General features: G+C 43.0%; 1 long non-coding RNA gene across 1 annotated transcript in view; it reads right to left on the bottom strand.

The window, feature by feature from the left end:
- Positions 1 to 3,435: 3,435 nt before the first annotated feature.
- LOC140465865 (uncharacterized) overlaps positions 3,436 to 22,894 on the bottom strand; it is a 38,718-nt gene continuing 19,259 nt past the window's right edge. Inside the window, exon 4 of the long non-coding RNA XR_011955174.1 lies at positions 3,436 to 3,925. This is a non-coding gene — a long non-coding RNA (uncharacterized lncRNA). The remainder of the gene's footprint in view (positions 3,926 to 22,894) is intronic.

Raw genomic sequence — 22,894 nt, forward strand, 5'->3', positions numbered from 1 at the left:
TAGAATAGAACAATTGTTACTGCATGAAGAGAGGTAAGCAAAGAGTCACCTACACTTAAAACATTAGCTTGCTCTCTCTCCATGGTTGCTGCCTAACCTGTTATGATCTCCAGCATTGAGTCATCCAGGGCAGTTTCCATATTCCAATGTGTCATTGGGTTTACTATAATCCAATGATTGACCTTTTGCTGCTTCTGCGATTGACAGGAAGACTGAGCAAGAGTTGTTTTCAAACAAAGAGTTATCCCTGTGTACCAAATGCACTTTGCACTTTTTAAGCAGTTGCAGCTCCGCTTGGCAGCTCTTGGTGGCGCTGATGAATTTGTAGACATCAGAGTTTGCTGCAGGTACAGTAGGTGGAGTAGATGGGCTATATCAGTTCATTCATCATCATTGAATATTCACTACACTGGAGAGCATGGCCAATTGAGACTTCACTGTATCCCGATAATGTGGAAATAACTACTTGCTGTGATACTCAACCCTTTGTTTCTTCTTCTTTTTGAAATCCTCGATTATTTGGTGATTGTCAAAAAACAGCTCATAATGTGACTCTTACTATGAAGCAGGTATAAAGTCTACTGCACCTATGTTATTGGTGTCATTATCTGAACCATTTGCTAGCTGTCTAGTCAACTGCTCCTCCAGTCCATGTGTAACCATGGAAAAATGTTAGCTTCTCCAATACTATTTCGAAAGAGAGAATGTAGGACTGGTGCAAAGACATCGCAAACAAGAATTTCCATGAGATTTCCTGATGCAAGAAGGACACACATCTCTGGTTTTGGAACAGCAAAAGTGTTATCCTGCAACAGAACTTCAACCCACTCAATCGGGGGATAACCTGCTGGACTAGGGATGCTGAGAGCCTGCAGAAAGGAGAGCTAGTGAGTGCAGCAAATGCCATTAATGCCCATCTGCAACTGGTCAAATGATTCCATCATTGGGATTTGGGATATGGTTGAAGTCGGAGCAGAGACCTCAGCCAGGTGGCCTACTCAATAGCGACAGAGCAGGCCACAGGCAGTTTAGGCCAATTGGGTGTGCAAGGGTAAAGGTATCACCCTCAAGCAATTTCACAATGAGGTCACTGATTTATTCCCCACTGGGCATAAACGGCATAGTTTGGGCGGAATTAACTAAATTAGAATGAGAGTGTGAGATTAATAGGCAGAAACATGGAGACAATATTTCAATATTGTATCAGTAATTTAGATCCTGCTATATCTCAGATCAGAATGAATGGTTGTAGTTGCTATTAATATGAAGCAAACAGAATTCTAAACAATTCTAAACTTGAAGATAGTTTTCGACATTGCCCTCACCTCAATCAGCCTGTCTTGAACCTGAACATTTAGGTGTGGGCATAAAACCACACGGCAAAAGATGAGGGTCATATGAATTGTTGGACAAAAAGCAAAACAAGCACTGGTTAGTCTGATCACATGATAATAGGAATGGAGTTGACACTAATCTCAGCACTTAGTTCCCAGTCAGAGCTCAAGCTTGGGGCAATTTGTATTGTTTTGCATTCAGAAATGCAAAACAAATGGAAATGGTTTGGGGAAATAAATTAGCTTCACAGTATTGCTGTGAGTCAATGTTGACTTCACCTTCGCTATCTTTGTAATTATTTCAAACAACCATTGGTCTGTGATGCACAGAAACCAAATGCCTTTTCTTACAGTCTTCAAACCAAATCATTGAGGTATTCAATTCATTTTAAAAAATATTTGTTTATGCTATAGGGCTCGCGTAACCTCTCCCCAATTTGTAACTATGAATTTTCCTTTGCTACGTTTAAATTATTTAGGATCGGAGTGTCATCGAATCCCTACAGCAGGTAGGTAGGGAGCAGGTCAATTGGCCCATTGAGTTCACATGACCCTCCGAAGAACATCCCACTTATACCTGCCCCATCATACCCCCACATTTCCCATGGCTAATCCACTTGGACACTTTGAGCAATTTAGCACGCCCAATCCCCCTAACTTATACGTGTTTGCACTCTGGGAGGAAACCCACACAGAATGTGCAAACTCCATACAGTCACCCAATGGCAGAACTGAACCTGAGGCAACAGTGCTAACCACTGAGCCACCATGCCACCCCATTCTATTATGCAAGCTGCTTGTGCTGAGTATGGTCAGATTACTTTCTCATATAAAACACTAATAAGCTTCCCAATGCTCACTCTTCCTGCCAATTGCAGAAGCAGCAAAAGGTCAACCATCGGATTCCAATAAACCCAATGACTGAGGAATATCACATTGGAATATGGAAACAGCCTGGGTGACCCAATCTGCCATGAAGTATCAAGTCATTTCCAACGTTATGTCCTGAAATTTGCTGGACACATCCTCAAGGAGTCTCCTGTTATTTCCCCTGTTCCAAGGAGGCAGTTGCTAGTTAGCCATCAGGCAACTGATCAGCTGTATTTTGAGCTCTTGCCAGGAAGTCAGTAAGTCCCAGATACTTCTCCCAAGTAATGCAACACACTTTAAAATGCCTGGTGTTAGCATTAATGTGCATCATACCCCACCGGACAGTGACATCACAAGTTTGAGGTGGATTGCGGCTGATTCCCTTTCTGCAGTGCAATTAATGTCAGCATGGAATGCTATAATATTTGAATTGATTTGTTGACACCACTCATCAGCCGTTGTCATAAATCCATAGCTTTTTTCATCACCCAATTGATAGTAGTTTTCTTTCAGCAATGTTGGAAAGACCTGCACACAGCACCTGCCAGTCATCTTGATGTTTCTTGGCTGAGGAAGTACCAACTGCTTGTAGCAAACCTTTCTGTAAGTCTCTTTGGCAAGGATGCCTGATGGCTCTTGAGAACTGATGAGTAACATGTCAAGGTTATCTGGTACACTCCCTTATATATGAGCACTCTCTGATGTAACCTTGTTGTCTTTTACCCACTGCACAGTTTGGTCCTTGACTCACATGGGTCAAAGGAAACGCTTCGGCTAAGAGTCCACTGCGTCAAATCTTAAAGGAAAATTGTCTAAATGGATGCACCAAATCATACAAGCCGAATGAACATTGGTATATTGTTTCCTTTGATGATAGATGTGACTAAATTATTTGCTTCTTGTCAGCCTGAACCCAAAGAACAATACAATGTAATCCTAATCCTATTCCTTATGGTTTTATAGCAGTTGGGGCAGAGTCCTTGTGTATATTGTAGGACCTTGGCTCAATCTACCAATTTACTTTCTTCTATGTGTGAGCCTAGTCCTGTGTGTTCCTTTAAATGAAGCACTAGGAGAAAATATTCAGTCTCACACTCTTAATTTATTTTAAACAGCAAGTGGACAAAGCATTCAGAGCTCTGTGTCTAACCCTTTTTCCCTGACAAACTACCACGTGTGCCAGTTCAAAAAGTAAGACCTCGTTCTGTCCCTGCCCCAGTCTTTTATACAATAAAAAACGTCATACAAACACTGAGGTAGAATTATATTCTCATTGGCTGTTGATCTGACTCCATTCTTCGCCTCCTCGCATTTCCGGATGTCTGACCCCACGTGAGCTTCTTTTGCCCGCGAAACGGAGCATCACGTGACCTCCTTGGCCCACTTCCGGGGCGCGAAACGGAACGTCACATGACCGTCTCGCACTCTTCCGAGCGCGAAACAGAACGTCACGTGACCGTCTCCTGCATGGGTTACACAGCGTCTTCACAGGCTTCTGACTACTGCATAGATTCACAGTCGCAGCCAGCCTTCAGTTTTTTTCGAGTAAGCCATATATTTACAAGTCCCCCTTTTGGTCTCATAAAAATGAGACCAACCAACCAACCAGTTCTATACATCACATTCGCTCTCCGATGCATAGTCTTCCCTTCGTGCCAAAGCCATGGTTTCCGTCTCCATCTGTGACATCTGATAGGCCGGGGGAGCCTTCCCTTCAATTGCTGTAATAATTACTCTGTTTAACAAAGATCTAATACAGGGAATACAACAACATCCGCACAACACTAACACAATAATCATACCACCGAGGGACATAAACACAGAGGCAATTAATCCTTTCCATTTCCCAAACCATGAGTCAAAAATACCTCCTAAAGGGTTGTCAATACCGGAATGTTCATGTATTTCTTCAGACAAAGTTCTTAGTCCTTCCAGGGCTCTGGTTACCGAGCCATCAGGTGCCGTATTATTGGGGATAAACGTACAACATTGGTCCCCGAACATAGAGCACACTCCCCCCTTCTCTGCTAACAACATATCTAAAGCCATTCTATTTTGGACTGTCATCAATGAAGTCACTGCCAATTGTTCAGAGAGTCCCGCCACCGCATCTCTAGTTCTATTGGCTAGCCTAAGTACATTGTAATGTACATAATTAATTTGGTCAACGTTTTTATTCGGCGTAACTGGGAATAGAACACTGATAATTGGGAGATTCTCAAATCCTGCTGCTATCTGGTCTGCCAATTTATATTCATCAGGTACCCCGCGGGGAACACCTATTGCATCTATGTAAGTGGTTGAGCCGGATGTGACATCAAACAAATCCCTACGAATTTGTGTATACAGATTTATTCCCTGTCGTCGTTCTCCTAAAAATATAAGGGTACCCCTAACCTTACCATTGCACAGGTTCCAGACCAATCTGGAGGTAGACTAATATGCAGTGTTCTATCTCCACAGTACCAAAAAAGATCAGCTCTGGCCCAAACCATTGTGCTAGCATTCTGCCAGCCGGTTAAATTAATTGTATCCTGACACCAGTCAGCAGGCATGTCTCCCAAGATTATATTAGACCTTCGAACAAAACACGTATAATTGTTGGCCCTTGGTGTAAACACTGGAGGTAACGTGGAATTCTTTACAGGTGGAAAAATAGCACTTAATTTCGAACAATTTGGAGGGTCCGCCTGCATAGTAAGGGCCATCATACAATGAAATCCTATTGGGTCTATATTTGGGAACAATGGAGCTGGGGTAGTAAACAGGGTTGGCCTTGCCGAAGAACACGCAACGCAATTACTCATATTCATCGAAATTGCTGTTGCTGTCATCCAGTCTAGCCATAAGTTCTTATCCCCATACCCGGTAGCTAATTTAATAATATCCCTTCTCTTCCGAGCGCGAAACGGAACGTCACGTGACCGCCTCCTGCGTGGGTTACACAGCGTCTCCACAGGCTTCTGACTGCTGCATAGATTCACAGTCGCAGCCAGCCTTCAGTTTTTCGAGTAAGCCATATATTTACAATATTTAAGGCTGAGATAGATTTTGATCAGTTGCGGAATCAAAGGCCACAGGGAAAGTGCAGATAAATGAACGCGAGGAATATCTAATCAGCTATGATCCTATTGAATGTTGGAGCAGGCTTGAGGGACTGACTGGCCTACTATCCTTAGTAATTCTGGTCTAAATCTCAAATGGGACTGAGCCTTTATACGTTAATAGCAATACGTTTCCTTCTTATTCCATGTGAAGCCACTGCAGTTAGAGACATTGTTACCATGTAAATCACAATGGCATATTCCACATCGAGGTCTTGTAGAAAGATAATATCAATTTCTGTGCGTATAACAAGCTTGATTTGTAATACTTTAAAATGTCTGAAACATGCCTCTTGTTATAGCTTCCAGCTGTTTCTACAGGTTTCTGCAAAATCCACACTCAAGCACAGCGAACATTAGTGCTAAACAGATTCCCATAATCTAAGACTGAACATGTAGGTTCATTGCTCAGGATGATGAACTGAATCACACTCAGTGCTCAAGCTGATATCACAATTTCATCTATGAAATGAACCATCTGATTTTTTTTTCAGAAATGCCTATTACAGATGCTTGGAGAGTGCTTTATCTGATGGAGTGTTGACAAAGATGAGACAACTGAAAAGTTTGGTCATACTGCCCTTTTGAATAACCCAGGCTAGTTGTTTCTTTCATCCTCCCTTACGTGTAACCTTGGGGACCTAAGGAAATCATCTTGGATGAGTTCCAACAGTCAACATTAGTCATTCAAACCTCCTTTGCACAAATAAGAAGGCAGTATTATAGCCTCTAAGTCCTTATCCATTCTGGTTACCAGAGTTTACAATGAACAAATAAGAGGGAGAATGCAGATGGTGCAATTAGTGATGGCTTAATACACTACAATATTCATCCACAATTAAAATGGCATTCCTGAATCCAGGCAATTTATGTCGCCTGTAGCAATCGGCAGGGCTGTGGGTCACAGCCCTGTTAAGATGCTTTCCTGGCTTTAGCCTGGAGAGGTCACTCAATACTGGTTGCATGGTTTTCATAAAGATATGCAGATTCCTCTTTGCTACAACCATTAACATTATGTGATAAACGCAAGCAATTTTTCGCATTTGACCCCTTCTCCAGTAATACTGGATGATTGTGCTTTGTATGCACATTTGTTAAAAATTAATATATGCAACAAAAGTTGTCAGAGATTTATCACATTAGTAGCCATACGCGAATCATTTGATGTCTTACATTTCATGAATGCAGATAGCAATTACTTCTGTAAAAAAAACTGATGAATGACCCATAATGATTAAACAAACACAAACAAGTGATGTCTGAGTCAAATTGTTGCTTTTGTTCATGCAAGAGAAACATCTGATGCAAAGCTACATGTTTGCTTTTGGAACAAGTCCAGAAGATAACTCACCCCACCCCCACCCCCATTAGAGTTTCAGTCGTTCAACAGAACTGCGTGCATTAGATATAATTACAATTTGCTTAGAGGATACCTTCTTGTAGGTCCTTGCATTTGCTGAAATTCCAGATGCAGAAGCAAAGGTTTAATAAAATCATCAGGTTAACAGCCAAACATTTAAAGTGTTAAAAGCCTCTCATATTCAAACAAAGACTGTTTTTAAAAAAAGGGGGCAAGAAATATGCAAAGTGGGAAAAGAAATGCAAAAGAGAACAAAATGGAAAAAAAGAAAAGGACAAAGTGAACAAGCTCCCGCTGAGGACTCCTACTCTGCCGCCATCTTGGATGGGGAGGACTGAACATTCTGAGGGTACATTGATGGAATTTCATTGTAACCAGGTCATGCCATTTGTAAACAAAATCATAAATTTTTGGACAATCTCAGCAGGTCTGGCAGCATCTGTGAAGAGAAAGCAGAGTTAATGTTTCAGGTCCAGTGACACTTCTTTAGAATCCAATATGAGCAGCACATTTCCTGAACTAATGCATGGACCTCCTGCCCCTCACACTCCAATTGACTTTGCTTGGCAACCTCTGATATCAACAGCTGGAATGATGTTGGAGGCTACATAATTACTTATTGTGCAGGACCCTGCCCAAAGACAGCTCCCTTTAGCTTGAAAGCGGACAACTTCTCTTTAAGACTTGGCTATTTGGTAGATGCACATAAAGTGTATTTGCTACATACACAGCTGGCTTATGCTGCAGGTGTGAGACTGATGGCGCACGGTGCCATATAGCAATATGCCCACTCCCTTTACCGATAACTGTTGGCGAAGACGAGACGCCCACTTCCAGTCTGTGCTACATGGCAAGGCAAACCACAAGCACTTTGAGTCTTTAAGCTCCAGCAGAGGGAACAACGCACAAAAAGACAAGACAAAGCAGAGTTGCTGTGAACATCCAAGCAGATGCAAAGTGAGAGAGCACTGAGAGAGCCAAAAGGATTCCCAAAGTGATCCGATCTATGAGGTGGATGCTTGTTCCTGGGTAAAGTGTCATGGTAGCAACATTCCAATGCAAAGTGTCCTGTGCAGTCCAAAACACAGCATTGATGTGCAGAAGCACCTTACAAGTGAATCAGAGGTGTGCCATGGTGATGTAGCAAGGCTGGAACGTGTTAATACCAATATCTGAGCACAGGGACTGCCTGCAGTCACTACCCACAGAGTGTGCCCTGAGATGTTAGTGCCGGGCATCCAAGATAGACATCCAAAGAAGCTAGCAGCAAGCTGGAGTCGTCAGTTGACATCTCTGACTTTCATGTGAGGAATTATCACTGCTGAGTTTCTATCCAGTCGGTGGTTGAATGTGAAACTATATATTAATGAAGAAAGATTAATGAATTATGATTAAAGTAGGCAGTTTTGGGGCTCACTTGTGAGAATCTCACCCTCCTGTTCAATCCTTGGTTGGAAAATACAACTGCCCTCAACATCGAGCAGCTCCTCCCTGCCACACAATTTTTCCAACTCTCTCACCAATGTCCACATCGTTCACAGCTTGGGAAGATTTAGCTGCAATCCATAGTGTGTGTCTTAAAATGAGTAGCAACTTAAACTCTGTGTAATGTTAATTGATGTTTCTTTGTAAGTCATGTATTCCTTACTTTACATATTTGTTGCTGGTAGAATTGTGATATTTGAAATAGCCAAATTCAATAATTGAGATTTCTTACAATGCCTTTCATACAGCATGCTGTTTCCAAGGATCTGTGCTCCTGCTAACATTCACTGGTTATAAATATGATTGAAGTTAGATTCTAAATTCTTGTATAACAGTTTGAAATTCCAATGATTAGTGATAGTTCATTCATATCGAATGCCAGCAGTATGAAGAGAAAGAGCTGCAGTAACTCTGAAAGCTGGAGAGAGTGTGTTCAAATCCAGAAACCGCAAAAGAAGAGGCACCAATAGCCTGGGTTTGAATAAAAGCTCCCCAGATGAAAAGCTAGTGTCCAAACACCCTATCTACAAGATGTCAATGCAAGCATTGCTGAGGTAAGGTTAATGGCTTCAGATGGTTGGATTCCGTTAATTTGCTATAATTGACAACACATCAATTTTTACACTCAGCACTGATGGTTTTATATATCACACTGTAATTTTACACTGTGCACTGAGTAATTGTGGTAGGTGATTTTAAGTGTAGTTGAAGATTAAAGTCAACTGTCCCTTTGTGCATTAAGTGATTTATTTTTATGACATAAAAGATAATTAAAGAAGACTGAGAATGACATCATGCAACACCATTACCTTGATTTAAATGGACATGTTCCTTAGTTTAAGAATGAATAGAGCACTTGTTACAATGGCTGTTATTAGACTTTGCCCCGATGGTAAATTTGATTTGAAATAATCATTAGATGAAAGCATTTGCATTGTGCTTAAGTATGACTAAGTGCTCTTCTCATCTTATACTTGACAGTGAAATGTATCTCTCAAACCCCATGAATCTCGAAAGTGATGATGAGACACATCTGAGCTTCCAGTGAATTCATTCATTTCACCACAGGGTTTAAGTGACATTGCTTCATCTCAACTTGCCGCTTCTAACTTTACCAACTATTTCTTCTTTCCAAGTTGCAAAGTCCATTCTGCCCCTTATCAACTTGGGCAACAGCAAAGAATTTGGTAAGGTATGGCAGGATTGGGAAAATGCCATTTCCAATGTTAAGAAAAGGATATCTGACTTTCCATCCAAGGTTTTAACAGTGAGACAAGAATCTCACTAGGTAGTGGTGAGAGCCTATTTGTATGCGTTAACATCTCATTATTACCTCACCTCACTTCATTTGCTATTTTCTCAGGCCGTGGAGAGAGACTTGATGGTGAAAGTTCCTAATATAAAAGTCTGAACAGGGAACTAGTAGCTGCAATATGTCAGCATAGTCTCCCAATATCCATATTTGCCACAATTCCCTAATATGTCAGGGCACACTCCATGGACAACAACCACCTACATCCCTTTTTCCACAGAGATTGGCATTGATAAAGTGCAAGTCTCACCATACCATCATGGCACATTTGTGATCCACTTTTAACATAGCTCACCACTTCAACATTGCATGTAGGGACCTATCTCATGCATCGGATCAGGGCACATCTCAGGTTTCTTAGCTCAATTGCTTAGTGCTCGCTCACTTTGCACTTACTTGAATGTTCACAGCATCACTGTTGTACCTTGCGTTTAGCACAGACATGTAGCCAGATTGCTCATCATGTTTAGCAGCCATGAACAGTCAATGGAGACTAAAGTGAGGATAAAGTGATGAGTTGTTCTGAGTGAGTGAGTTGGAAATGTGGAGGACAGCAAGTGTTAGTGGGTGAGAGAGGGCCACTGAGGGAAGATCCTGCATGTAATATTTAGAGGAACACGTAATGAGTCTCAGAGGGTGCAATGTCAGTGTTAGAGTGAGTGTGAGGTTGCAGAGAGAGGATGGGAGTGCAGAAGGTCATTAACCTTCTTGTAGCATTGTATGGGATGTTGGAAGACCCCGGCACTGTTGCCAAGAGTGCAATAGTACAAGAGCAGCACCACAGAGACCTGCATATATAATGAGGTTTCTAGTGGAGCGTCACGTGAGATAACTGAATCAGACAACTCATGGAGTGAAACCTCCATGAAACTCCCCAAAGTTGACACTTAGCCAAATATTTATAAAATTCAGTTTTGGTAAACATGGGCTGAATTTTCCCAGCCCATGAATAGCGGGCAATAGTGAATTAGTTCAGAAAGTGTAGTGTGAATAGAAAAATAGGATTTTCGACATTGAGAAATAAGATGTCTGATTCTGTGACCTGGTTTTGAATGGTGAGATGAGATCCTTATCAGTGAGTGACGAGAGGCTGATTTATTTGCACTTACCTAATCTTTCCTTTATTATATGCAGTTTCTACTCTTTCATGAATCAGAGAGAAACTCAACAGCAATAATTCTGACTGGAAAGTCAGAGCGGGCACTTGGTGACTCCAGATTGCACCTTGCACCTCTGGGCTTCCATGTTGAACAGTAGTTCACAATATCTCAGGATACATTCTGTGAGCAGAAACCACTCACACCTTCGTCCACATAAAGATAGCATCAGGCAGGTACCACCTCACCAAATCCTCATGGCACATCTCTGATCGACTATCATTCTCCACATCAGTTCCACACCTTTCCTTTTAGTGCAGACACAAAACCAGAGAAGTTTGTTATTCTTGTCAGCTGTGATCAGTTAAGGGGTGGACATGTTGCTGTATGGTAATATGACACCACGCGACAGCAGCTAATCCAGCAAACACACTGCATGCACTTTAGCCATGTCTCAAAGTCTAAGCCATGTCTCAAAGTCTAAGGGGAGTAGTCCTTGGTCAAGCCAAGATGGACTGCTGTCAGTTAAGGTGTTCCACCACTGTCAAAAGCACCACCTCATCATAATCCAGTGTTCACTCAGATCACTTAAGTGCCCAGTCACTCATTAGTTGGGTCTGTCCTTCCAAATTGGTCATGAGGGTGAGCTGAGTCAGTTTCGGGAGCCCATTCATAGGAAATGAAAAACAGGTTCATTACATGAAGGAAGCTGAGGAAGGCATTTGTGGGAATTAGAGGCAGCATGCTGAGATGCAGAGGGGACAATAACTGGGAATGACAAAAACGCAACATATAAGGGTGCAGGATGATAATACATTGAAGGACATTGGTTACCATGTCACTGACAGTCACATTAACTTTGGCTTTATTGGTAGGACAGTGCAGCACCATAGTTGGCACGGGAAGCTGGGCTCAGGGGATTGATTAGATTCTCTACAGTGTGATTCTGGATTAGTGGTGCTGGAAGAGCACAGCAGTTCAGGCAGCATCCAAGGAGCTTCAAAATTGATGTTTCGGGCAAAAGCCCTTCATCAGGAATAAACCCGAAACGTCGATTTCGAAGCTCCTTGGATGCTGCCTGAACTGCTGTGCTCTTCCAGCACCACTAATCCAGAATCTGGTTTCCAGCATTTGCCGTCATTGTTTTTACCTCTCTACAGTGTGAAACAGGCCCTTCGGCCCAACAGGTCCCCACCAATGCTCTGAAGAGTAACCCACTCAGACCTATTCTCCTACTCATGCGCCTATCACTATGGGCAATTTAGCCTGGCCAATTCACCTAACCTGCACATCTTTGGATTGTGAGACAAAATCCACACAGACACACGGAGAATGTGCAAACTCTATACTGACAGTTACCCAAGCCAGGAATCAAACCCAGATCCCTGGCATTGTAAGGCAGCAGTGCTAACAACTGAGCTACTTTGCTGCCTCAGATAAAATTAGGAAACAGGGACGTAAATAAAGTAATAGGGTGGGAACATGTGGAAGCTCAGTGCTGATGGGATTGACAGGGAATGTAAAGAGGAAAGAAACTGTAAGGTTCTGGGGGCCCTCGATTATTAGGCTGAGCCTGTGACTCACTCTGACAAGTGCAATCTGCCCATAGTCATCTCAATCACAAATGCACAATGGCAATGTGATTACACCAGGAATTTCTTCACTGTCTGAGCACAAGGTCTCTGCTAGTGAGAGATCAAAGGTCCTTCAGGAGAGAATGCAGTAATAAGGCACTTATATTGTATACGTTGAAGATATCTCTAACCGTTGTACCTTATAGGTGAAATGCTGATTTGTCCAAATGTGTAGAATACAAATCCTGGTCACAAACAATTTTGACCATGTCATTGGTCATTACAGATTGATCACAGTCATCTCTGTGAGGTAAAAGTATTCACAGGTGACCTTAAGCGCCTCAACTGCAAACCACAATTTATAAAGGCAATTGGCTGCACAAGGGCTTGGAACTGATTTCCTCTCATCTTGAACTGTACCTATTCACCAGCATGTTCTTATAAGCAATGCTGTCTTTCTTGACAGACGTGGTACTGGGGGTAAGGGAATCATTTGTCAATAATTCTACTGCATCGGCAAACTCCTCCTGCATTAGCATGGAGTTTGTTGCATTCATTAGACTAAGGTGCAAATGTCCTGATGGAGTGAGGTAGGTGGAGTGGAAGTTACAGTGCCTCTTTGTCCTGTCCATGGATTTCCATGACCTTCTTGTTGGAGCCCTCCATATTCCACTGTATGGAGGACTCTGCCAAATAGTCATTAGTGAGTGATGAGAATACTGACTGCTCACTTCACTCTGTTTCTGATATTCGTCAAATATGCTCCTTGGTACTGTGACTAAGGAATCCAGCCACAACAGGGGTTAACATTGCTGTGGCTGCAGTGAAGTAAAGGCACAGAGAAATGGAGGAGGAACAAATACAGAGGCAATTCCAAGCCCAGCAGCAACCCCCAGCAGCTGCTGAACAGCTAGCACATGAAGAGATTGCAGTTGAAGTTCCTCCCAGAAGATGGGGGAGGTACATGGGAACTGGAGTCTCTTACCCTTAATGCCATTTCCTCCCGATGTGAGAAACACATTTCCAGCACAGATTGAGGATGTACCGGGATTCCTTGATTAAACTGTGGCAACTGCTGGAGGGGGACTTGGAAACTGATGGGCTGAGTGGCCATCAAGGTGATCACTGCACTAAGTTTCCAAGCAATCGACTGCATCCGCAAATCCACTGAGCCATGTGGGCTCTCAATCTTTAAGTCCTAAATATATCAAGGCTGTGACAGCTCACACCATTTTATCTCATTTTGTTGTGTTGAGGTTGGTGCTGTAGCCCAGGCAATAGATATAATTGGGCTCTCCTACATACAGGACACTATAGACCGTGCACACATCATGCTGAAAGTGCTATGTCACAAAGTGGCTGATTTCAACAACGAAGGCTTCCATTCCACAAATGTACAAGTCATCTGTGATCATCAGGTTGACTTCTTAGTAAACCTGTGTCATGTAGCCTGGGAACTGTCACAATGTCGATATTCTTGAAAACTCTCATTCTCTTGTTTTGTATCAAGGGTTTGCTGCCTGACAAAGACAGTTACTGAGAGATAATGGCTACCCACTGTAAGCACAGCTGATGTCTCTATTTTGTAAATCCTTGACAGAGGCTGAGGATAGATACAATGCAATCTATTCTTCAACCAAGAATCAGTCCATGTCCAGCAAGGCCTAAAGAATATTAAAGTTTGGGCTGAAAAGTGGCCAAGTAACATTCACACTACACAAGTGCTAGACAATGATTATGGAGAAAGTGAGGACTGCAGATGCTGGAGATCAGAGCTGAAAATGTGTTGTTGGAAAAGCGCAGCAGGTTAGGCAGCATCCAAGGAACAGGTGAATCGACGTTTCGGGCATAAGCCCTTCTTTCCTGAAGAAGGGCTTATGCCCAAAACGTCGATTCTCCTGTTCCTTGGATGCCAGCTAGACAATGATTATCTCCAAGAACCTAACTATCACCTTCTGACAGTTTTTAATATAGAATCTCTACAGTGGCCCTTCAGCCCAACAAGTCAACACTAATCTTCCAAAGAGTAACCCACCAGACCCATTCCCCTCCCTTATATTTACTCCTGACTAATGCACCTAACCTACACATCCCTGAACATTATGGCCAATTCACCTAACCTGCACGTCTTTGGACTGTGGGAGGAAACCGGAGCACCAGGAGGAAACTTACACAGACACGAGGACAACATGTAAATTCTACACAGACAGTCGCCCAAAGCTAGAATCGAACCCAGGTCCCATGAGACAGCAGTACTAACCACTGAGCTACTGTGCCACCATAATGGCATCACCATTCAATGGCATCACCATCATTGAATCTTTTACTGTCAACATCCATGGGGTTACCATTAACAAGAAAATGAACTGTAGCTGCAATATAAATATAATAGCCACAACAACAGGTTAGAGGTTAGGAATCCTGCAGCAAGTAATCTCTTCTCTCCAAGCCTGTCCACCATCTACAAAGTACATATCAGGACTCTGATGGAATATTGCGTGCAATTCTGGTCTCCTTCCTATCGGAAAGATGTTGTGAAACTTGAAAGGGTTCAGAAAAGATTTACAAGGATGTTGCCAGGGTTGGAGGATTTGAGCTATATAGAGAGGCTGAACAGGCTGGGGCTGTTTTCCCTGGAGCATCGGAGGCTGAGGGGTGACCTTCTGGAGGTTTATCAAATCATTGTCTTGGATGATGTCAAGCTTCTTGAGTGTTGTTGGAGTTGCACCCATCCAGGCAAGTGGGCAGTATTCCCCTCTCACCCTAAACCTTTCCCCTCTCACCCTAAACCTATGCCCTCTTGTTCTGGACTCCCCCATGCCAGGGAAAAGACTTTGTCTATTTATCTTATCCAAGCCCCTCATGATTTGATAAACCTCCAGAAGGTCATCCCTCAGCCTCCGATGCTCCAGGGAAAACAGCCCCAGCCTGTTCAGCTTCTCCACATAGCCTCAAATCCTCCAACTCTGGCAACATCCTTATAAATCTTTTCTGAACCCTTTCAAGTTTCACAACATCTTTCCGATAGGAAGGAGACCAGAATTGCATGCAATATTCCAACAGTGGCCTAAGCAATGTCCTGTACAACCGCAACATGACCTCCCAACTCCTGTACTCAACACTCTGACCAATAAAGCAAAGCATACTAAATGCCTTCTTCACCATCCTATCTACCTGCAACCCCACTTTCAAGGAGCAATGAGCCTGTACTCCAAGGTCTCTTTGTTCAGCACACTCCCTAGGACCTTACCATTAAGTGTATAAGTCCTGCTAAGATTTGCTTTCCCAAAATGCAGCACCTCGCATTTATCTGAATTAAACTCCATCTGCCACTTCTCAGCCCATTGGCCCATTTGATCAAGATCCCATTGTAATCTGAGGTAACCTTCTTCGCTGTCCACTACACATTCAATTTAGATGTCATCTGCAAACTTACTAACTATACCTCTTATGCTCACATGCAAATCAATTATACAAATGATGAAAAGTAGTGGACCATCATTAATTCTTGTGTCACTCCATTGGTCACATGCCTCCAGTCTGAAAAAATAACCCTCCACCACCACCCTCTGTCTTCTACCTTTGAGCCAGTTCTGTGTCCAAATGGCTAGTTCTCCCTGTATTCCATGAGATCTAACCTTGCTAAACATGGGGAACCTTGTCGAATGCCTTACTGAAGTCCATAGAGATTGCATCTCACCAACATTTTCACAAGAGATGAGCAATGGTCCAGCAAGCAATACCCACCTCCCATTAATTATTATACTATTTTCATTGAAAAGTCACGCATGATATAATTGCAACAGATTGTGAACTCAACAATCCCCATTCACCCATTCCAGATTAATTAGGGTGACATGGATTGGTTGGGATTAGAGTCGAGATTAGAGTGGTACTGGCAAAGCACAGCAGGTTAGGCAGCATCCAAGGAGCAGGAGAATCGACGTTTTGGGCAAAAGCCCTTCATCAGGATGGGTGGGATGAAGATTGCAGTTGTCCCTTTAATATGCTGCCTATTTCTGACCTGCCGACATATACCCACAAGGACGTAAAGCCTTGACATTTTTTCAGTGGAGCGGTTTGTTGTTGGATGGCAAGTTATTTTCTACACCATATTAAAATATAGCCCATTATAGCTATATTCATCCTGCCCCATTTGTACAGGCAGTTACCAGCGGAAATTGCAGGAGAGGTAGAGAATGGCTGGTTCCTCTCTAATGTACTTCTAATGTGCTAGAGATGACTGGCTCTCAAATTAAAGTTTAATGGTTTCGCTCCAGAAAATGCACATGTGGCAAAATTAGGTCCAACAACAAGCTTCTGCAGCAAGCATTATCTGTCCTAATGCAAATGGGATAACACGAGAGCACGGATGCAAATAGGCTATTACAGCAACTGGGAGGGGTTGAAAAGCCTTCTTTCATGAAAAATGAAGAATGCTTCTTCTGTGCTATTAACATCCTGTTGAAAAAAATGCCCTCCTAGAAATTAAACATTCCAAAGTCACATATTCCATTAGCAAGTCATTACAGAGTTCAGGAACAGTCCCATAAAGGAAATTTTGAAGCCGCAGGTGAAAATGAAATCCTAAGAGTTTATATTTTATGCCTTTCCTTGCCAAAATCCTTATGCAGCTTAAGAATCTGCTGTTGCCCAAGTTCACTCATAATTAAATGCAGAGTTGCGCTTATAATGAGGAAACTGGATTTAGGTGTGTTGTTACGTAATCTAAGAAACCAGATGGTTTTTAAGTTCCTGCCTTTAATCTTTGAATGAATGATTGCTGGTTTGCCTGCTGAATGGTGTTACATTTGCCCCAGTTTTGGATCAAGATAAACTTAATTTGTTACCCTCAAAGCTACCCTCAAACTCTTTAGTAAATGTGTTAACTCTTTCTTGCCAGATCCCATGTCATGCACCGGACACATTAATTACAAATTACACTTTAAAGTTGAGTATGCAAACACACCATAATAGGCAATCACAAGAGAAATAAGAATTTCTTTAATGAGTCACAAAGGTACCCTTTCGAGGCAAAGGATCCTTGGGAAACTTTAGCGAGTAAAGGATCATGTTATTTGACTGTATTTCAAAAGCCCATCTGCTGAAAGTCAATCCACATTTTCTAATCATTCATAACATACTCCTAAGGTCACGTAACTTCCAGTGCTGGAAAAGGGATGAAGTGGGTGGTTTACTTCTCAGGTAGTGCAGACATGATGGCCAGACTGGTCTTATTTGCCATAAACGTTTCTATATTTTCTAAATATTCCAAATATCTGAGGACTGGTAATGTGTAGAATAGTGGGCAGACACAAGAGAATAGCAGTCTCCTCAAAGTAGGGAAGACCACATTGGGAGCAACGGACTCAGTAGATGACGTGTGTGGAAGCACAGGTGAATCTCTACATTGAGGAGACAGGACGCATACTTGCGGAACATTTCAGAGAACATCGCTGCGGCACACAAACTAAACAACCCCACCTCCCTGTAGCCAAACACTTTAACTCTCCCTCCCACTCTGCCAAGGAATGCAAGTCCTTGGCCTCCTCCACTGCCAAGCTCTAACCACTTGACGCCTGGAGGAAGAACGCCTCATCTTCTGCCTTGGGACCCTCAATGTCGATTTCACCAGTTTCCTCATGTCCCCTCCTCCCTCCTTATCCCAGATCTAACCTTCTAAATCATTTCTGCCCTCTTAAACCATCGTACATGTCCATCTTCCTTCCCACCCATCCGCTCCACCCCTCCCGACCTATTACCATCACCCCCACCTCCATCTCCCCATCGCATTCTCAGCTACCTTCCCCCTAGCCTCATCCCCCTCCTATTTATCTCTCAGCCCCCTTGGGCCATCCCTCATTCTTGATGAAGGGCTTATCTGTGAAATGTCAATTTTCCTGCTCTGGCTGTGCTTTTCCAGCACCACACTCTTCGACTCTAATCTCCAATATCTGTAGACCTCACTTTCTCCTGACATGCTCCTTGCCCCATTTTCCTGCTTTCTCCCAATAACCCTTCAACCCGTTGCCAATTAAAAATTTGTTCAACTCGTCCTGAAATTTACTCATTGTCTCAACATCCACCACACTTGGGGTAGCAAAATTCCACAGATTCACAACCCTTTGGGAGACATAGTTTCTCCTCAACTTTGTTTTAAATTTGCTACCCCTTATCCTAAGACGACGGCCTCTCATTCTAGAATGGCCCGCAAGAGGAAGATAGTGAGGGTTCCACCTTGTCAGGTGTTCCATATATAAAGGACGTGCCGAAAGAACTGTGGATGCTGTAAATCAGAGACAAAAATAAAAAGATTGCTGGAAAGGCCCTGCAGATCTAGCAACATCTGTGGAGACAAATCAGAGTTAAAGTTTTGGGTTGAGTGACCATTCCTCGGAATGATTGAAGGAAGGGCCTATTGGCAGGATGGAGGAATGTGACCCCACCTGTCTGACCCTGGTGAACTCACCACTTTCATTTGTTTCATTGAACTCCAATCTTTGGCCTAAACAGCACAGCATTACCACCAATAGCCAGTGTTTAAAATCAACTAGGCGAAAGTGAGGACTGCAGATGCTAGAGATCAGAGTCAAGATGAGAGTGGTGCTGGAAAAGCACAGCACATCAGGCAGCATTGGAGGAGCAGGGAAATTGCCCTCATGAAGGGCTCCTGCCCAAAATGTTGATTTTCCTGCTCCTCGGATGCTGCCTGATATGCTGTGCTTTTCCAGCACCACTCTAATCTTGACCACCCCCTCTCAAAGATCAGCAAAGCGGCCTTTGTGTGGTGTTGCAGGAGATGGGGCAGATACAAAACGAGTATTTTGCATCAGTGTTTACTATGGAGATGGACATAGAAGATATAGAATGTAGAGAAATAGCCGGTGACATGTTGAAAAATGTCCATATTACAGAGAAGGAAATGCTCAATGTCTTGAAACACGTAAAAGTGGATAAAACTCCGGACCTGATCAGATGTACCCTCGAGCTCTGTGGGAAGCTAGGAAAGTGATTATTGGGCCTCTTGCTGAGATATTTGTATCATCGGTAGTCACAGGTGAGGTGCTGAAAGACTGGAGGTTTGCTAATATAGTGCCACTATTTAAGAAAGGTGGTAAGGACAAGCCAGGAAGCTATAGACCAGTGAGCCTGACATTGGTGGTGGGCAATTGTTGGAGGGAATCCTGAGGGACAGGATTTACATGTATTTGGAAAGGCAACGACTCATTAGAGATAGTCAACATGGCTTTGTGCATGGGAAATCATGTCTCACAAACCTGTTTGAGTTTTTGAAGAAGTAACAAAAAGGATTGATGAGGGCACAGTGATGGATGTTATCTGTATGGAGTTCAGTAAGGCATTCGACAAGGTTCCCCATGAGAGATGGATTCGCAAGGTTAGATCTCATGGAATACAGGGAGAACTAGCCATTTGGATAAAGAATTGGCTCAAAGGTAGAAGACAGAGGGTGGTAGTGGAAGGTTGTTTTTCAGACTGGAGCCTGTGATCAGTGGAGTGCCACAAAGATTGGTGCTAGGTCCACTACTTTTTATCATTTACATAAATGATTTGCATATGAGCATAAGAGGTACAGTTTGTAAGTTTGCAGATGACACCAAAGTTGGAGGTGGGACAGTGAAGAGGGTTACCTCAAATTACAATGGGATCTTGATCAGATGGGCCAATGGTTAAATGTGAGGTGCTGCATTTTGGGAAAGCCAATCAGGGCAGGACCTATGCACTTAATGTTAAGGTCCTGGGGAGTGTTGCTGAACAAACAGACCTTGGAGTGCAAGTTCATAGCTCCTTGAAAGTAGAGTTGATAGGATAGTGAAAAAGGCATTTGATATGCTACCCTTTATTGGTCAGAGTATTGAGTGCAGGAGTTGGGAGGTCATGTTGCGGCTGTACAGGACATTGGTGCGACCACTTTTGGAATATTGCATGCAATTCTGGACTCCTTTCTATCGGAAAGATGTTGTGAAACTTGAAAGAGTTCAGAAAAGATTTATAAGGATGTTGCCAGGGTTGGAGGATTTGAGCGATAGGGAGAGGCTGAATAGGCTGACGCTGTTTTCTCTGGAGCATCGGAGGCTGAGGTTTATAAAATCATGGGGGTATGGATAGGGTAAATAGACAAAATCTTTTTCCCTGGGGTTGGGGAGTCCAGAACTAAAGGTCATAGGTTTACGGTGAGAGGAGAAAGATATAAAAGAGACCTAAGAGGCAATCCTTTCATGCTGAGTGTGGTGGTGTGTATGGAATGAGCTGCCAGAGGAAGTGGTGGAGGCTGGTACAATTGCAACATTTAAAAGGCATCTGGATGGGTATATGAATAGGAAGGGTTTGGAGGGATATGGCCGGGTGCTGGCAGGTGGGACTAGATTGGGTTGAGATATCTGGTTGGCATGGATGGGTTGGACCGAAGGGTCTCTTTCCATGCTGTACATCTCTATGATTCTATGACTCTAAGTAGTGGATAAGGACACAATTACGATGCATAAAAGACACTTGGAAAAGGACATGAATAGGAAAGGTTTGGAGGGATATGCACGGTGGGAACAGTTGTTTGGGATTATATTCAGCATGGACCGGTTGGACCAAAAGGTCTGTTTCCATGTCATGTGACTCTGTGATTCTATGACTCAATATTTGATCAAAGGACTGACTCTTACAAACCTTGGACAGACTTTTCCGCTCCCTTGGTGGAAGTGAGCAATTGTGAGAAAGTTGGAAAATTATCGCGAAAATGAAAAGGTCAAGGACTGAATCTTCCCAACAGCTTCTTAAATGTCAGTTTAGGGACGTTTCTCTCTGTGAGCACCAGCTCATTCTCCAAAGCAATACTCTACTATTTAGCCATTAAGGAAGCCCTATGTATGGACAGATTCTCTCCTGTACTCTCTCACACTCAGCAACAGCAGCAGAAAGGTTTGCTGCTGCAGGGACCTTGCAGGTTTCCTGTCACAAATGCTATATTGAAAGCCCAGCTATTCAGCAGGTCAATCACAGCCAGGAATAGCCCAGGAATAGAGAAAGAGGGAAGGAAGCAAAACAGCAAAGCTTCTGAAAGCACATGAGTGGGAGGTTAACACTTTTTTTGTAAAAAAGAATATCATATTAATAAATATATTGGCACTTTACATCATCATCACACTCTGATTGACAGTCACTGTAACTGTGGCTATATCATGCTTATGTCCAAGGTCCTTAGCACAGATCTCTAAGATGTGGCCCAGTTGATTACAAAGGACATGTACATGAATGGAATATATCTCTTTTCTGTGGATGAAGTTAGCTGCATTATGCATGCACAGCAAAGAGTACTCTGCATAAGGGCAAAGCTAGCTGCAATGGAAAAATGTACCATGATATGAAGGAATTAGATGAAACAGTATGATTGTTCCCAAATTGCATCTGTAACAACCACGATACATTTTGGTGACCCATATGGGACCCCAGTTAGTCCATGGAAGCAGTCAGCTGCTTAAACAATTGTCACATCTGTCACCTTGAGCACCATTGGGATAGGATGTCTACATACCCCTTCAGCTCATAAGTCCTACTCTAGCAGGTGACACCGTTCTGTGACAGTGTCCTGAGATATCCTCAGTCTGCAGTAGTCATGCATCTTGTTCATCTGGAGGAAATGGCATTGAGATGCTGGGCTTCCTGTAGCTCCTCTACATCCTGAGGGGACCTTCAGTTGCAACCTCTTCATGTGGAGGCTGGTTGACACCCAGTGAAGGTTGGTGCTGGTCCTCCATTTGCTGGTCCATTTGTTCCTTTGCGCATAACAATGATGACCCCTGCTGTGGCTAGGTCCATTGGCATAGAGGCATAGAGCCACCAGTCCATGCTGAACAGTTCCACTGAACTTGTGTGGGGATTATCATAACTGCAACAGTTTATCATCATCCTTAAGAGAGTGGGACACAGAAATGTCCAACAGGGTGAGCCACTTTGTTGACCTTTGACTAAGGGACCTTTTTCCAATGTATGCAGCGCAAGCCAAGCTGCAGAAATATAGTGGGAGATTGTAAGGGCTGTATAATAATTGGAACTTCCCCATCCCATCTTCCCACAATACCCAAGAAATGCAGCACTGCATATAAAATCACACTGGCAAAGGTTTAGGAGACCAGCTCTGTGCCCTTGGGCAACCTATGAAACCTTGGATAGTCTTAGTGAATTGTCTTTGTAATTTTAATGTTGCCCGTGATTAATTCTGCTTCACAGAGATGACTACGATGAATCTGTACCAATCAATGATATCGGCAAGGCTGTTGGGTCAGAATTAGTATACCACACATTGGTCACTGCATGGCAACTTTCAGTTTACTTAAAGGATACTATGATAATTAATGTATTTAAACTGTGCTGTGTATATGCCTGATTAATGCAATTTATTCATTATTCATCACAGAATGTGGATGTCACTGTCTAGATCAACATTTATTGCCCATCCCTAATTGCCCAGAGGAAGGTTAAGAATCAACAACATTGCTGTGAGTCCATAAAACCATAGACCAGAAGACCGTAGGAGCAGAAATTAGGCCATTCAACCCATCGAGTCTGCTCTGCTATTCAATCATGGCTGATACGTTTCTCAAACCCAGTCTCCCACATCCTCTTTCCCAGATAATAACCTGAATCTCCTAACATGGAGCCTGGAAGATCTTATCCGGAGTTTGCAGCCTAGATTAAGTGTTCATGAAATCTCTTTGTTTCTCTCCTGCTCTGAAACACCAGCCCCAC

The sequence above is a fragment of the Chiloscyllium punctatum genome, chromosome 42 (assembly GCF_047496795.1).
Source record: "Chiloscyllium punctatum isolate Juve2018m chromosome 42, sChiPun1.3, whole genome shotgun sequence".
NCBI lineage: Eukaryota > Metazoa > Chordata > Chondrichthyes > Orectolobiformes > Hemiscylliidae > Chiloscyllium > Chiloscyllium punctatum.